Below are 16584 nucleotides of genomic sequence, written 5' to 3'. Positions count from 1 at the left end.
AAACAAAACCTAGATTGAAGGTGTTCTCAAGGCCCTTATTTGATAAGTTGCTTCAGAGAAAAAAGTGAGAGCAGACTGACTGGAGAGTCACAGGCAAGGTTTCTTTTTCCACCATGTCTTTCTCCCTCAGCCTCCTCAAGCCTGAACATTAGTGTCACTCTCGGTTTAATTCCATTTCAAGGCTTGAATCTCTTGAGGGGATTTCAAGTGTTGTTGCATTGTGTCTACCAAGTAACACATTCCCTCATGATACAAATTGTACTTGCACTACTTGGCACGCAATCCATTTTGATCATGCATCATACTTACGGAGCCTTGCGTGCTTACAGATGATGTTGTATATATGTTTATGCTACATATGCCAATGATACTCTAAGCCATATAGGTACAGTGTATATAACACACCACTCAAACAAATATGGGATTAATACTTGGCCTTTCCACATGCTGATGTATACACTATGTTCATGAACTGACCAATCCCTAAGAAGAGACATTAAATTTGATGAATGCATTGCATCTCTGGTCCAATATTCAAGCCTACATGCACACTGATTCTTTTTATAGTGTGTACCCATCAGAGAGTAATAGAATAATATGTTCTCTCCTGCAGTGATGACAAGCTCCCATTCAAAGATGGCACAAATGATGCCATTATGACTGGCATACATGGCACGTTCGTGTCTCATTGACTTTAGTTACTGTAACTGGTCCATTGTGCCTTTTGGGCTGTTTTTAAACCGTGATAGGAGCAATGTCCTTTGCTCTGTTTGTTGCTCCTGAATCCACCACCAGGCGAGGGCAGGCTGCTATCATCAGTAACATCATAGGATGGCTGCATGCTTTTTTCACACCAGCATGACTGACTACTGTGTACATTATTATGCAACTATTGCACATTTGCAATTGAGAGTTGCTCACCATAAGACACATGGTATATATTAATAGGGTCCTACTGGAAAAATGGAAATTTTCTGCAATGTGGAAATTTTCACAAATTTTACATGACAAGACACTACCTTGAAAATAAAAGCAACTCAAATTTGTTTTTTATTTGAATTTGAATTTGAATTTTATTTTCATATTTCTCGATGGAAAATACATAAAATATAACAAAATATAATAATACATAATGTCCAGCTTGGATATACATGTGTACAGTCCAGCTTGGATTTTGCTGGTTATATGTAACATTTCTGATGTTTTTGATTCCGCAGAATTAAAAGCATGCAAAATTCATCTTACCCTGCTAAGCGCTGAGAAATTCTCATTAAAAAATTTCCACTTTGACAGAATCCAGATACAGAATATTGGCAATCATAAGCTAATACCCAATCAAAATAATTTTATCATCTCTTTCATTTTTGCATCAATTTGTTTATCACTGCATCTCCATATTTCTGAAGCAAAGGTCATGGCATACAACATTGTATGTCATATGTTAATGAGTAAGGAGTTTCATATAATGCCTCATGCATGTATTACATTCACTACAAAGGCAATCAATTATCCTTCCAATCACTCCTGAGGCAGCCCCACCCCCACTTCCAACCTTCCCCTTCCCCATCTCAAGCCCTGAATGCATTAATCTGTACTGCATATACCTTTGCAAGTACAAGTAATTTCCATTGGCATAATTGGATGTCAACTTCTTGTTCCATAAATAGATGAACTATACATTATCCAAATTTGAAGACAAAAAAAAAAGTAACTTCCAGAAATTTGACAAAATGATGACTAGTAATAACAAGTAATTTCCACTGGCTTAATTAGAAGTCAACTTCTTGTCTTACAACAAACTTGCTAAAAACTCTCACCCTTTTACGAAAAAAAAACTTCATGAATTCCACAAAATTGACAAAGATGACATGAATAGATATTTGCTTAAATGCAATATTTGTGTTGTATTTACAAGGTTTGGACTTTACAGTGGCTGTATTTCCTGTCGTGCAATTCAAACGTCTCGAAATCAAGGCTGCCCGCTGTATGTCTTTACAAGGGAGACCTAACGAGTTCACACTTGACTGTTTAAAAACTGGCTACATTGTGATATAGCAGTATCTCTGATTTGGTAATATTACAGATAGCACGCTGTCTGCACAACTTATCCATTTGTTCTTTGATATTATAATTTTTTTTAAATGTCATGTATGAACAAGGCAGCTTGCATTAATAAACAAATACAGTGTACGTGTAGATGCATAATGTATCTGAGAATGGTGGCCTACATTGTATGTAGCAACAAGCTTCTAACAAACATAAAAATCATGGATCCCTGCGCCACAGTGACAAATACAATTTGTACATGTATACATCTCTCAAGCATACAGTGTAGCTACAGTGTATGTTCAATGCAATAACTTGATCACATGTATGGTGTCACTGTCTACAACTGTAATGCATTTTATATTGCATTCATTGCACACTGCACCCATAACCACATACTTAAACAGGCGACTACAATTGTATTTGCCAGTAAATGTTCTCCAAGATCTCATAACTTCCAAAGCACTGGTTCTGCTTCAAATTTGCAAAGTCTTGTGAGAAGTGTCCAGGTTTCATCCCCAACTGTGGGACGAAAGGGGCAAAATAAATCAGAGATTTATAATTTTTACGGATTTCTCTTGTCAAGGAGCAAGTGAAACATGAAGTAATTACAAATCACATCAAGGTAAGATGCGTCAGGGTATATTATCGGTATCAAATCAAATTAGGAGCGCAACGAATCACTTGCATATGGGGTTAATACAGAATGGTTCTCTTCTGGCAAGCCAAGCCCATAGAAATCGTACATGTGCCACCACCGAAGCAGTGTTTGGACTGAAGTTCATTCTAGATCATTGCACCATGTCTTCAATTCCACCAATTTGCCATCGCAACGTAGTGACGTTAATACAATCTTCCTTCTACCTGATGTGGCTTGCACTGAACTCTCACTAGGTCATTAAAACATTAATTTTGATCAGTATGTCAAAGCTAAAAATAGTGCAGGAAGACACACACACACACACACACACACACACACGCATACACAGATATACACATACACATGTACATCTCCTTCATACATACATACAAACATACACACATGATGCAAACACACATACACTTATATACTCAAATACCTGTGAGAGATGCATTAGCCTTACCACATACACTATACATGCAGTATCCCAATTAAAAACCTAAAAAATGTATGTAGGATGTTCTGCCTAAAATACAAAGAGGGTGAGCACCATCACAGGTCAAATAAAAATAACAGCTTTCTTCAAGTTTTTTTTTTCAATAAAGTACCTATTAAATACCTTGCTAGACATTGACTCATGCTAGTAAAACCTGTCATCCTTTGTCCGAAAAGAAACATACATAATCTGTCAACATGAATAGGATGGGTCAAACTGAACTGAGCTAAATCATATTAAGGGAGTGCCATGATGAATATAATGAGTCAATACTTATAGGATGGCTCAAACTGAACAGAGCTTATATGCACTATACAAAGTGTGTATATTGTAGGGGAGTGCTATGATGTATATAATCCATCAATTATATGTAAAAGATGGGTCAAACTGAACATAAGGAAGTGCTATCATGTACATAATCAGTCAATAGGTATAGGCCCATAGGATGGGTAAAACTGAACTCAACTTATGCACTACATATCATAAAGAAGTGCTATGATAAACATAATCAGTCAATATAAGCTGTACAGGATGGGTCAAACTGAACTCAACTTATGCACTACATATCATAAAGGAGTGCTATGATGAATATAATCAGTCAAGATGTACAGGATGGGTCAAACTGAACTCAACTTTATGCATTACATATCATAAGGGAGTGCTATGATGAATATAATCAGTCAATACAAGATGTACAGGATGGGTCAAGCTGAACTCAACTTATGCATTACATATCATAACGGAGTGCTATGATGAATATAATCAGTCAATGATTAAGATGGGTCAAACTGAACAGAGCTTATGCACATACATCACAGGGGAGTGTTAGGATGTATAAAATCAGTCAATATGTATAGGATGGGTCAAACTGACCGAGCTTACTGTATGCACCATATTCTATCACAGGGAAGTGCTGTGGAGCTTTTTTCTTTTTCTTTTTTTTTTCCTTCCTTTTTTTTAATTTTCCCCTTGTTCAGTAATTCAATTCAGGCTCGTGGTACAGACTCCAAAGTCAGTGGTGCCTCTATCATTGACATGCTGCTGTAAACTGACTCTTGGACTGTTTGTTGCTCTCACCACAGACTAGCACGGAAAGTCACAGCGCTGAACTTTACCCCTGCCGATTGCGTGTCTCGGTTTCACAATGGGATTAGTAATCCTATTCAGCACGATATTCAAGTGCACCCTGCACGAGGATAAGCATTACAAAGTGCTCCACATTCACATGCTGAAAGGGGCATTTCAAATTTGCGGCACACATCTGGATTTAAAATGTAGTATGCATCCGTGGAGTGCGACAAATGAATGGGGAGGGAATATATCACAAAACCTGTAGGCTTGAGGGGTGCCTAGATACCATGTCAAGTGATGTGATGGTGGGAACATTTAAATGCCCACTTTACACAGCTTTGCACAGCTTCAATACGAACACAGATTTTATGCATTTTGTTAAAACCATTCAAAATTTTCTTATGAGTGGTTCGTCATACAGTAAATGTTCACCTCCTCATCAATATGAAATTTGCTGGATTTAGTTAATAATATGATACAAAAAGCTCACTCAAGACCGCATTCATAAGATTATGATAATTTACAATTTACATCACACTGCTTGTTTTTTTTTGTTTTTTTTTCATTCAACAGTGTACCAGTGTATCTGGTTATTGGATACGCTAACTTGATTCTGAAGTTTTCCCCTGAAATGCATAGAGTATGCGGTTTGTAATTTACTTCAACTTTACTGGCAACTCTCATGCTATAAAACAAAGAGAGAGAGAGAGAAAAAAAAGAGAAACTATACATTGGTGGAACTGTTTAAAGTACTTTCCAAGGGCATGGAAAGAAAGGGATGTCATTAAAAGGGTAATTCACAGAAAAAAAAGAAGGAAGTAACAGCTTGACTACGCATTGTTTTGTATGCTCTACAGGGAAGGACAAAGCCATAATGAACTGGCAATAATGTGGATGTGAGCATAATGTTCAGCAAGTTGATGTTCACAGTTGTGACATTACGCATTGCAATGAGTGTAAGCAAACAGAGAAAAGCAGAGACTTCTCAGGTTAAAGGGTGTGTACAGTTCTGGTTGAGGTGAGGATTTAGCTTTTAACGTTTTGGGAGATATTCAGAAACCACTCTATGAGATGTCAAAGAGCATGAAATTCTAAGGGGTATCAAAAGTTTATTTGATGAAAATCAGTTTTGAAATGGCTGAGATATCCCAAAACAAGGTGAAACAAAGAGATTCTAATAAAAGGTGTGGCCTGTCGCCTTTTATTATTATCACTTTTTGGGATATCTAAGCCATTTGAAAACCAACTTTCCTCAAATAAACGTTGAATCCTTCTTAAAATTACATGCTCTTTCATATTTCATGAGAGGTTTCTCATTATCTCACCTAGGAATGTTCAAAACATGAGTCCCCACCTCAACCAGTACTGTACCGTCCCTTTAAGATTGAAACTTGGGCAAAAGAATAAAAATCTAAAGCTTTCTCAAAAATTTGGTTCTCTGACAGAAGAGAAAAATGTAAAGCCCTTCTGAGGCTAAGTCTGGAACTTGGGCACAAAGAGAGCAATGCAAGGCGTTTAAAGGGATGGGATAGTTTTGGTTGAGACCTGGATTCAGGTTTCTAACTTTTTTTTGGTGAGATGTTATACTGAAGAAACCTCTTTATATGAAATATGACAGAGCATGAAATTCCAAGAGGAATTCAATGTTTATTTGATATAAATCAGTTTTGAAACGGCTGAGATATCCAAGACAAAGCTACTTGTATACAAATAAAAGATGGAACCCAACTTTTATTAGGATCGCTTTGTTTTACTTTGTTTTTTGATATCGCAGCCATTTCAAAACCGATTTTCATCAAATAAACTTTGAATTCCTCTTAGAATGGTATGCTCTGTAACATTTCACTGGTGGTTTCTCAGTATCTCGCAAAAAGTTAAAAGCTCAGTCTTCATCTCCACCAATACTATACCATCCCTTTAATAGTCCAAGTTTGGAGTTTGGAAATCGAACACGATGCACTTCTGTGGATGTGTACAAATCTACACAGAGGCACACATGACAAGTTCACCTGCACAACATATCAATAGAGCGACTTACAGAGAAAACGTTCAAGTTAAAGGTGCATGGTCCCCGTGTTTTAGTCAAATGCGTATGCGGGCGCACGTCGCAAGTTTCCTATAGAGACCTATACTACCGACTCCACTTTGGCGCTTACGCTTTGGCCCACTTCCCCGAGTCCGAAGAAGTCCGATTCACTATTGTCAGTGGTCCGATCACAGTTCGGCTCATGATTCGGCTGAGGGGGTTGACAGCTTTAGCAAACTTCTTTTGTGATGTCATAATAACAAGCACATGTGCACGCACCCTGGCATTACTACAGACTGCACGATGCGCAGAGAAGACAACGAAGGCAACGATACTTAGCAACACCTACGCACTTTACTCTTGATGACAGCTCAACTTCGGTAATCTTCGTATCAATGCTAGCGGTGATCGGCAGTATCATCAACACCGCCCTCTACACTACCGGGACTATGCACCTTTAAGATATGGGGGGGGGGGGGGGACAGATAAGGGAGAGCCAATGAGAGGTGAAAAAAAAAATATGAGAGGAATACAGGCACAGCGGAGATGGAGGGCCGAAATGCTAAAGGTTGCTAATTTGAAACCCTGACAGTCAGACAATGGTAGGGAAAGGAGCAGGAGCTGACAGCTGACGGGTCAATGGCATCTCAGAGCGAGTTGATGATGATGATGATGATGATGACGAGCTAGCAATGCTCCCCCTCCCGCCAGTGGCCCTTGATCTTTAGCTCTTCAAGCCGAGATTGTTTCGCTTGCCGGCCGACGCTGCACCACGCACGCGTTCATCACAATGCGGGCCATTCGTGTCGCAATTAAGCGCCGGCGATGTTCTCATGCTGTGATTTCTATAGGCATCTTGTCAAGCAATGCCTCACTTAAATGCACCTGCGAACGTTGCTGAGATTTGAGCGATTATAAAGGCGGTGACACCTTTACCTCTTCCAGGAAGACTTGCAGGGAATATGTGTGTGAGAAAGCAAGTGTTGACTATACTTTCATTCAAAGTTTGGCTCAGCTGTTGGTTCATGATATTTTAAAAAAAAAAAACTTGTAACAAATTAATTGCACTCTATCAATGCATATCTGCCAATCCTGAGACTTAATGAATCTGAACAAACAAAGAAAAATTATCTAAAAATCTGAACTTTCATAAATTTCATATACTTTACTATTAATAGATATTTCTAAAAATCAGAACACACTGAAATTAATGCATTTTCTTTCCGTGAAAAATCTGAATATTCAGATTAAATCTGAACAGTTGGCAGGTATGTCAATGTAGAAAGAAAAGTGACTGGGTATTTGTTTAGATTAACTTGCAGAGAAGGGTAATATGGGAATGATATAAAATATGCTACAAAACACACACAACACACACACAACACACACACACACACACACACACACACACACACACACACACACACATACATACACATATGTGAGAAAGGAGTGCCACAGGTAGTTCATTGATTTTCAAGAGGGGTGACTGCTGGTGGTTCAGATTCCAAAGGGTTAAAGGAATTAGAAATTCCAAGGAAAACAAGGAGCTACATTTTTTTTTTTCTTCTTTTTTCTTTTTTTTTTTTTTGGTGCTGCTTGCATTTGAACTGCCTCCCATCATACATGTGTATTGCATCACTGATGGAATGAATGATGCTGCAAAGAGACATTTAAAAAAGAATGTTTGGGTGGATTTTTGTGTGTATGTGTGTGTGTGTGTGTTTGTCTGAAAGTGTACACATTCCTCTTGATATATGTTTGTCTGAAAGCGTACACATTCCTCTTGATATATGTTTGACTACCATGTGTTGTATTAAAGTGATTATCACTGAGAAAAACAAAAGTGGCAGGAAAAAATACTGAATTGTCATGAAGCATATCGGCTTATTCTCGATACAATTGTGCTGATTACCAAGATATTCACCAAAGCAACATAAAAAGACCAGCATACCAATATTCACACACAATACACTAAGAGAATAGATTTGAAAGGTATCCACAGATCATCAATGTAACAACAGAATGCGCAAACTTTTACTTTAAAACGACCAAGTAGATTGTAATTTCAGTCACTTCTTTACAAGTACCTCTATCATTCTTTCCTTTATCATACAGATGCAATCCCATCAAATTGCACGACTGAATAGTTGTACAGTCTGCTCTCTGCACAAGTATATGACCCAATTTCTATTCAGAGATGATTTATGGAAACAAATCTTATGCAGAACCATCAAATCAGGTTGCATTCACCTCAGGGGAGCCTGAATACACCAGATGTGGGGCATAATTTGGCTGATGGCTTAACCCAGAAACAGGCCGAGCAGGGGTAGGAAACTGGTACCAGTAATGGGACGAGTTATGTTATGATGCCTTTGTCATGGGAGCAGCACATGCTCATTTTAAACTTGCTTCAAGGCTGCAGGATACGTTTCAAAACTGATACTTAGACAGCAGTTCACATCATGCACATACACCAGTTTTGAAATAGACTCTTCAAACACAGTAAACCTTCAGATGCATTTAATATGCTCGAATGTGCTTCAGGTGAAAACAAAACAGGAAGTGTGTGCGACATCAATGGAGGTGAAACAAATGACAACATATCTCTGTATTTCAAAAGATAACAAGTGGTTTCTAGGCAAGTGGTTGCAGGTTATTATTCCTCACATTTCTAATAGCTAAAGGTTTACAGATCATGATACACATGAAGTGGCAAAATTAACTATATTCTGTGTACTTGTAATCTTTCTTCAATTTTTGTTAGCCCTACCATTTCTCATAATTGCAAATTCCAGTTGTCAGTCTGTCTGTCTGACTATTCTCCAATGTCCTTCCTAACCCCCTGCCCCTCCCCTCCCAAAGTTCAGTTTGGAGGACCAAACAGCCTGGGAGTGAGGCTAACACTGGTCCATCGCTCACAAAAGAGTCGCTTCACTCAATACTGTGATTCCGCTCCAGATATATAAATTACCTTAAAGGAGATATTTATTCAATTGCCACTATGAAAATCACATCTATAGATCCGCTGAAGTTTAAACAATATCATACAGCCATTAACTTATGACAGCTAAGTAGCAAGTTGCCTTTGTATGTAAATCGTGTAGATTACCCTATACGCACCTGGAAATAGCTATCTCGGTTATGTGACTCTTTCTTCACCAATTTCACAAAAATCTAAATTCGTTTTACCCATGTGAAGACCACTCGGAATAAACTTCTTCAGTCATGCAAAATGTGTGATAACATGCTTTCAACATCTTTGGCATATCTGGCTACAGTGTATGTAAAAAAAAAAAAAAAAAAAAACAATTCTTAAATGATTTCAAATCATTCACATTTCACTGGCGAAACAAATTCTGAGTATTGCCACAGATATCTCTATAGTTATGTGACCAAATCCATTGTTGGTGCAGTGGCCAGAAACAACTTCTTCAGTCCCATCCAAATCAATTTGTGTGTAAATAACTAGAATCTGCACAAAGCCCCTTCTTATAGGATCTGAAGATTGATCACATCTGTGGTGAACTGAAGCAATATCACAAAGAACAGGAAAGATAGGAGAAAGCGATACAGGGATATTATTTCTTGAAGTCTTGGAGTTGAACGATGTAAGAATCTCTCCATCTACGGCAGCGCACTCGATATCAGAAGAAGGAGTATAACATGCGCTGCCTTGATCTGCCTTGACGTTTCCACACACTTCACAGGAATTCTGACGTTCAGACTCTTGATTTCACCAGACATGTTGATTTGATAATAGTGGGATTTTATCCAATAACTAGACATACTGCTTTCTATTTACTCTCTCTCTCTCTTCCCCATCTTCCTCCCATCTCCCTCTCTCCCTCTCTCTCTCTCCTTCTCTTACTCTTTTATGCTTCTTCTTTGTCTATCCCATGCTCTCTCCCTCTCCCTCTCCCTGTCTCTTTCCCTCTCTTTTTCATGGTGGACTGAGTATCTCAGAAGTAGCGCAATTTTTAGGCCTGTACATCCCACAGCGTTAGGTTGGGGGTGCCGCCTAATGAATTCTGGTATTGATCTAGATCTGTGGCGTTGAGCGGCTTCATCGATCCCCCATTTCTCGCTAATCCAAAGAGATCGCAGGGACTGCGGTTTCGACAGGGCTCTGCCCCAGCGTGCCGTTTGTCACGTTTCCAGCGGTTAGATCACGGTTTGGGAACTCGAGCGATAGTCCTAAAGCAATTTGTAAAGAAACTGGAAACTTTAACAACTAATAGCTACCTCATGTTCTTCCTAATGTTGCAGTGCAGCTTGAAGCACTAGCAGTCTTTTTAACTCATTTTACTCAGGGCTGTTCACTATGTGCATTGTGTGATTAACATATCCTTCTACAGCAATCCATTTTGTACATAGATATATACGGTACCAAAACCGGTCTATGATCTTCAAGACTAAATGAATACATGAACATATTGTAAAATCAGACATTTTTCATGCATAAAACTTTGGTGAATTTTGTGAGCCAAAGTTTATTCTCTGCATCACATGTTGGAATAAATTCCCCTCCTAACTTTTGAAAAAGTAAAGTATCTTCATCATATTCTTTTTGTGACAGTATTTCTTGCTGAAAATTGTTGCCTTACAAGTACAACACAAATTCAAACTCCTACCAGGTTGGATTGATCATATTTGTAATTTTAGCCCTGTCATATAACCAAATATCTCAAATACATCTGTGGGATAACTTACACTTCAAAAGCACTAAACACATACTTGATGCTATTAGTGCTCAATGTCTTGGTCAGGCACATTCACAGAAAGTATGTCCGGGGCTTGGCACTAACTTCTGTCTCTAGTGGCCTGTTTGGACCACTATAGTCTTTGAATTTGAAATTTTGGTGGCCCGATGAAGAAATGTATTGGCTGAAAATATAAAGGGGATACACAAATTATTTTGAATTTTAGCTGCCCAATCAGCAAGCAAATGATAGAGGTTTTGGAAATTTGGTGGCCCGACATCAATTTTTAGTGGCCCTGGGGACACCAGTAATGGCAAGCCCTGATGTCATTTACTGTTGTTGATTTATAAGTAGAATGATGCAATATTCACATAGATTACGGGGTCAAACGATGAGTCCAATATCAAATCAGGGCCCCACTTCATAAAGAGTTGATTTGATGACAACTCTTTGCTGGAATGACAATTGTCATGGTAATGACAAAAATCCAGCTTCCTGATTGGCTGTTTGCTGTGGGAAGTTGTCATTCCAGGAAGAGTTGTCATCCTAACATCTTTTATGAAATGGGGCCCAGAAGAGAAGCAAACAGGAAGTTATCTGTCTTGCCATTCAAAGGCAATCTGATTTTGAAAGTCCCTCAGACTCTCCACACTCTGCACTGCTCCTGAACCAGGATACAATTGAGTTAATCTTATAAACAGACCAAACATCCATCCTAATGTAAAGTTGTTGACTTTACATTAAGACGATCCTATAATCAAATTAATCAATCGACTCAAATGGAAATTGCAACCTCCTAATTAACCTTGTGTATTTTAATGTCGGTATATTTCGTATGTGAACAAGTACCCTCACACTATAACTGACTGCACATAGGAAAGCCAGATACACTGTATCAACCAGTTGTATGAAACATGATTGATTGGTCAGCAACCACTTGGTACAACATGTCCAGTCAGTGTCTGGACACAGGACATTGCTGGATAAGAAGCATCACGCATTGACTTGCAGGTTGGCCATTCCACAACTTTCTTACGTTTTGTCAAAGTTCAAATTAAGTTTCCCTGTACCAAAAGGTCAATTTGTACATGAGAGTGGTGTTTCCCTTTAAGATGCTGCTGCTACCCGTGCCTTCAAAATACAAATGACCCGCGCTGCGCTCCCCTGCATAGAGGTAGCACTCACGGCACACTAACGGTGATCCTCTCTCATCCATCTTCATACACCCTGGCTCTCATGATATGCCAGCTGTGGTTATCCTATCACGCACTAAAACAAGTCCGTGAACGACGACCACCACACTTTTGACGTGTGCCTCTCTCGTAAACGTGGAATATCTTTTGCGGCCTGGAAGTTTTCACACATATTGCATGGTGCGGTACACGTGCAACCAGCGAGTATTTGCATAAATTTTGCACTTTTTTTGTTCATGATGTGAATCTCCACTGACTGTAATAGCATGTCCAGTCAGGGAACACACCACACAAAATCCTCCTTTTTTTTTTCATCCCAAGAAGAAAAAAAATTCATTGAAATTCCGCTTTCACACATATCACCTGTTCACCGGTCATTCACACACATCACATAGGACTACGCATCTAGAATTTCCAATGCAGATTGATCAATGCCAGGATACAGCCGCTAAACATCTTCTGCAATAAAAGATGTAACAGAAGAACAGTTTGTGATTGTAACCACTGGAGGGCAATGATAACAGCTTCACTGTATGTCGTCCATTCATCATACACCCACGCAAAATATACATTGTATGGTCTTACATCTTGGATTTTGGGGAAAGAAAAAATGATGACAGGGACATAGCAAACGGATTTGAAAATTAGACCTGTACAGCAGAGGGATGACAAAATACTGAAGGGAAAACTTACAAACTTATTTGAACATGCATACCTTTTTGTTCCTTTCTTTCTTCTTTTTCATTAAATAACAGTCACGAGAACTTGTACGAGTAAGCTTACGATCTTAGGGTAGCACTTCCAATCTAATCATATGACCTTTTAAAACATACAACAGTTAATGCAAATCAATATTTTTGCGTGATTAAATTTTCGCGCTGAGCGCCTCAAAAACATATTAGCAGGTTGTTGAATTTGCGCTGCGCAATTGTCAACCCATTCACAATGTGCAGAGAAAACTGTGAGGATATTTTCACAGGTTTTAGAATTTGCGCTAGCCAGAAGTAGTGCAAAACACACAGAAATCAATGAACCGCAAAAAATGTCTGCATTTACAGTACATCATTGAAACTATGCAGATGCACATACTCTCAATGTTATTTACTATGTTATAGAACAGGTACAGAAAGTACTGCAAACTCATTGGTCAAGAGTCATGTATCAATTTTTAATGGCGGCACGCTTGATCACTGCCAATAGACGTGGTAAACATGTTATCATGGAAACCTGTAACAACGCATTGGCGCACCTAGTAAGCATTCGTGCACTAAGCAAGAGATGGCTTGCCGTACCCGCGTAGACCAGGTATAGTGCACTTGGTATTAAAGCATTCCTGCACTTGGCAAGAGATGGCTAGCCATGCATCAGTACTATGCATCAGTTAAAAAAAAAAAAAAATGGTGCATGGTTTCATCTATGGCAAGCCAAAAAGAAAGACTTGTAAATTGTCAGAAATGCGATTTTGGGCAAAATCTGTCACCGTTCTATTCAGCAAATGATGTACAGGTGTACATGTCTTTTTATGTGTCAGAAGGAATTGTGTGGATGCGATAACTATGGAATTTTGCCTAAACCCACGAGGCTTTGCCTCATGGGTTAAGCATTCCATAGTTACCTTTTGCACACAATTCCTACTGACACACTCAGACTCGAGCATCATTTGTATACTTTGTTAAGGTAAAGAGAGTTTGAGATCGAGAGAGAGAAGAGAAGGCTAAGAAAAGCAAGGCTCTGATTACCCCCTTTTAAGCGTGTAACCTTCAGCTACGGAACATGCATTCACTGACATTATTTTGGGAGCACACCACATGCATACTCTCCCTGCCCTTTATACTGTGGTGGTACGAGCCTTGCGATCACATGACTGCAGGTTGTTCGGGCATTTGGTGCAGATGGCTGGCATGGAGCAACCTGTCATGATCGTGCATTTTGTGTACGACGAGCTCCTTCTTGTGAATGGCTCGGTTGGCTGCCATTTCGGGAGCCCCGTCACAGAAAGTTAACTGCCTTACTGTCCACCCCCCTCCTCCCCCCTCCTCCCACTCCCCCCTTCTTACTCCTCCTTTTCCTCATCCTCTTCTCCCTTTTCCCCCATTCTCCTTCTTCATCCTCCTCCTCTTCCTCCTCCTCCCCTTCCTTCTCTTTCTCCTCTTCCCCTTCTTCCTACTCCTCTTTCTCCTCCTGCTCCATCTTCTTCCCTCTCTCCCTTCCTGCTCCTCCTCTTCTTCCTCCACCTCCTCTTCCTCCTCGTTCTGCTCTTCCTTCTCGTTCTCCTCTTCCTACTCTTTATCCTCTTCTCTCTTTATCCTCTTTCCCTTCCTCCTCCTCTTCTTCCTCCACCTTCTTCCCCTTCCTATTCCTCCTCCTCCTCCTTCTCTTCTTCCTCCTCCTCTTCTTCCTCCTCCTCTTCTTCCTCCTCCTCCTCTTCCTCCTCCTCCCCTTCTTCCTGCTCTCACTTCTTCCTCCTTCTCTTCTTCTTCTTCTTCTTCTTCTTCTTCTTCCTCCTCTTCTTCTTCCTACTCCTCTTCCTCTCCTCCTCCTCCTCCTCGCAAGCTTAAAACCATGGGGGGGGGGGGGGGCATTCACTACACAGCTATCCCATTACTCAATGCCATGATGTCGCTATAGTGATATTAATTCTTTTTGTATATATATTGATTAATGTTGCCAATGTGCTGTAACATACTAACGTAAATGCTATCAAAATATGAAAGCATCCAGCAACACTGCTGTGCGGCACTCATATTATAATGATTAAAGCTGCTTGGGCTTGGTTAACCCGTTAAGGACGAGTCCCGAGTATACTCGGGCAGGTGTCTATGGGAAATGCGTGTTGTAGCAAAATCAGTCCGTCCTCAATGGGTTAAGACTGCTTTACAATACAACAAACAAGGAAATATAGAACATCTTCTGTACCTCTCTGCCTGTCTGTCTGTCACAGTGTCAGTCAGTTTGTCTGTCAGTCAGTTTGTCTGTCTGTCTGTCTCTCTCTCTCTCTATTGCAGTTATCTCTCCAATGTCCACATCTGCTCATCTGTCTGGTATCTTTCTGAATGCAGCCCCCTGCTCCTATCTTCCGTATCATATACAACATAACATAACTGAAAGACACCCAGCCTACAGGCGTACTTATACTATACATTACACCTTGCAAGGGTCAACACACATCTGCAGCATGGGCACATACATTAGGCCTATATTACACTCACCATGAAAATTTTGTTCCTTTTTTATTTCTTTAAGTGTGGAAGAAGACTAACTCCCATGGCTAGTGACAGGTGGATAAATGGCACAAGTGTGGAAGATCTGTCAAGGCTAAGAGTACATCATGTGGCAATGTTCAGCTTGGTACAGGGACAGGTCATCATTCCCATCATAGCTCAGATGGCCTTCAGCATCCCCGCCAGAACTCATTTCCGCATAAAACAAATATTGCTTTTCTCTGCCTCTCTCTCTCTTTCTCTCTGAAGACAGCTGTATGGGTGATTCGGAGCAAAGACGTAAAATCAAATGCAACAACAAAAGGGAGTACATTTCTACAGAAATCCCTAGAACAGCAGAAAAAAAAAATCAAGCTTAATAGAGCAAACAAACAAACAGAAAAAAAAAACTCAAAACAGTTGTTAGAATATGATGTCCAAATATGTTCTGAGCAAATCACCTTCCTCAGTTGACTGCTAAATGTACAGTGCAGTGTTCATTCTCTGCAATTTTACACTGACTACGCTGGAGCATAATATTCTCTCTGATCGCTGCTAGAACTAGTATAAAAGATGCATGGATGATTCAACCCTATTTTTCATGTGTAGCACAGTCATAATGGGAAGTGTTAGGTACTTAGTCATAGAAGACATTGTAGACACCAACACAATTTCGTAAGGGTAGGAAGTGTTACATCTACCAGCCTCTATCAACAAGATGCATATTTGTGCTGACCACACTATGAGTATGATCAATTCTTCATGATTTGAGGTGCCTACGTAAACAAGATGAGGCTTGGATAGTTGCTACAAATAATCCACAGGAAGATACTGAACTCCAACCCTCATTGTGAGCACTTTGAGGACATTATAAGGATGAAATTTACCTTTCAGTGGGGGGTCATGGAACATAATAGATAAAAAAAGAATGGCCCACAGTACAGAAAATTAAATTTACACTTCTTTCAAATGTCAGATAGCCGTTTAATGTGCGATCTTAGAAAAACACACGAAAAAACAAACACAAGAACTGTTCTAGTCACATGGATATCATGTAACCAGTGTAAAATACATGTTTTATACAAAAAAATGTGACAATTCTAATATTTTCTGAAGCCAAAGAATTTATAACATTCCGCAAAGTTAATAGAGAACATCACTTCAGACCCAGCTGAAACAAAAGGAGTCATTTTTCATCTGCCCAAGAGT

The 16584-nt window shown here is 39.5% G+C and overlaps 1 protein-coding gene across 4 annotated transcripts in view; it reads right to left on the bottom strand.

The window, feature by feature from the left end:
• LOC139717325 (ELKS/Rab6-interacting/CAST family member 1-like) overlaps window positions 1–16584 on the bottom strand; it is a 128668-nt gene that overhangs the window by 94540 nt on the left and 17544 nt on the right. The window lies entirely within an intron of this gene.

Source organism: Diadema antillarum, unplaced genomic scaffold (assembly GCF_040938485.1).
Source record: "Diadema antillarum isolate AM-2024a unplaced genomic scaffold, OU_Dant_1.0 scf00000074, whole genome shotgun sequence".
Lineage (NCBI taxonomy): Eukaryota > Metazoa > Echinodermata > Echinoidea > Diadematoida > Diadematidae > Diadema > Diadema antillarum.
Note: the sequence above shows the minus strand (reverse complement) of the source record. Positions and strands in the feature narration are given on the sequence as shown.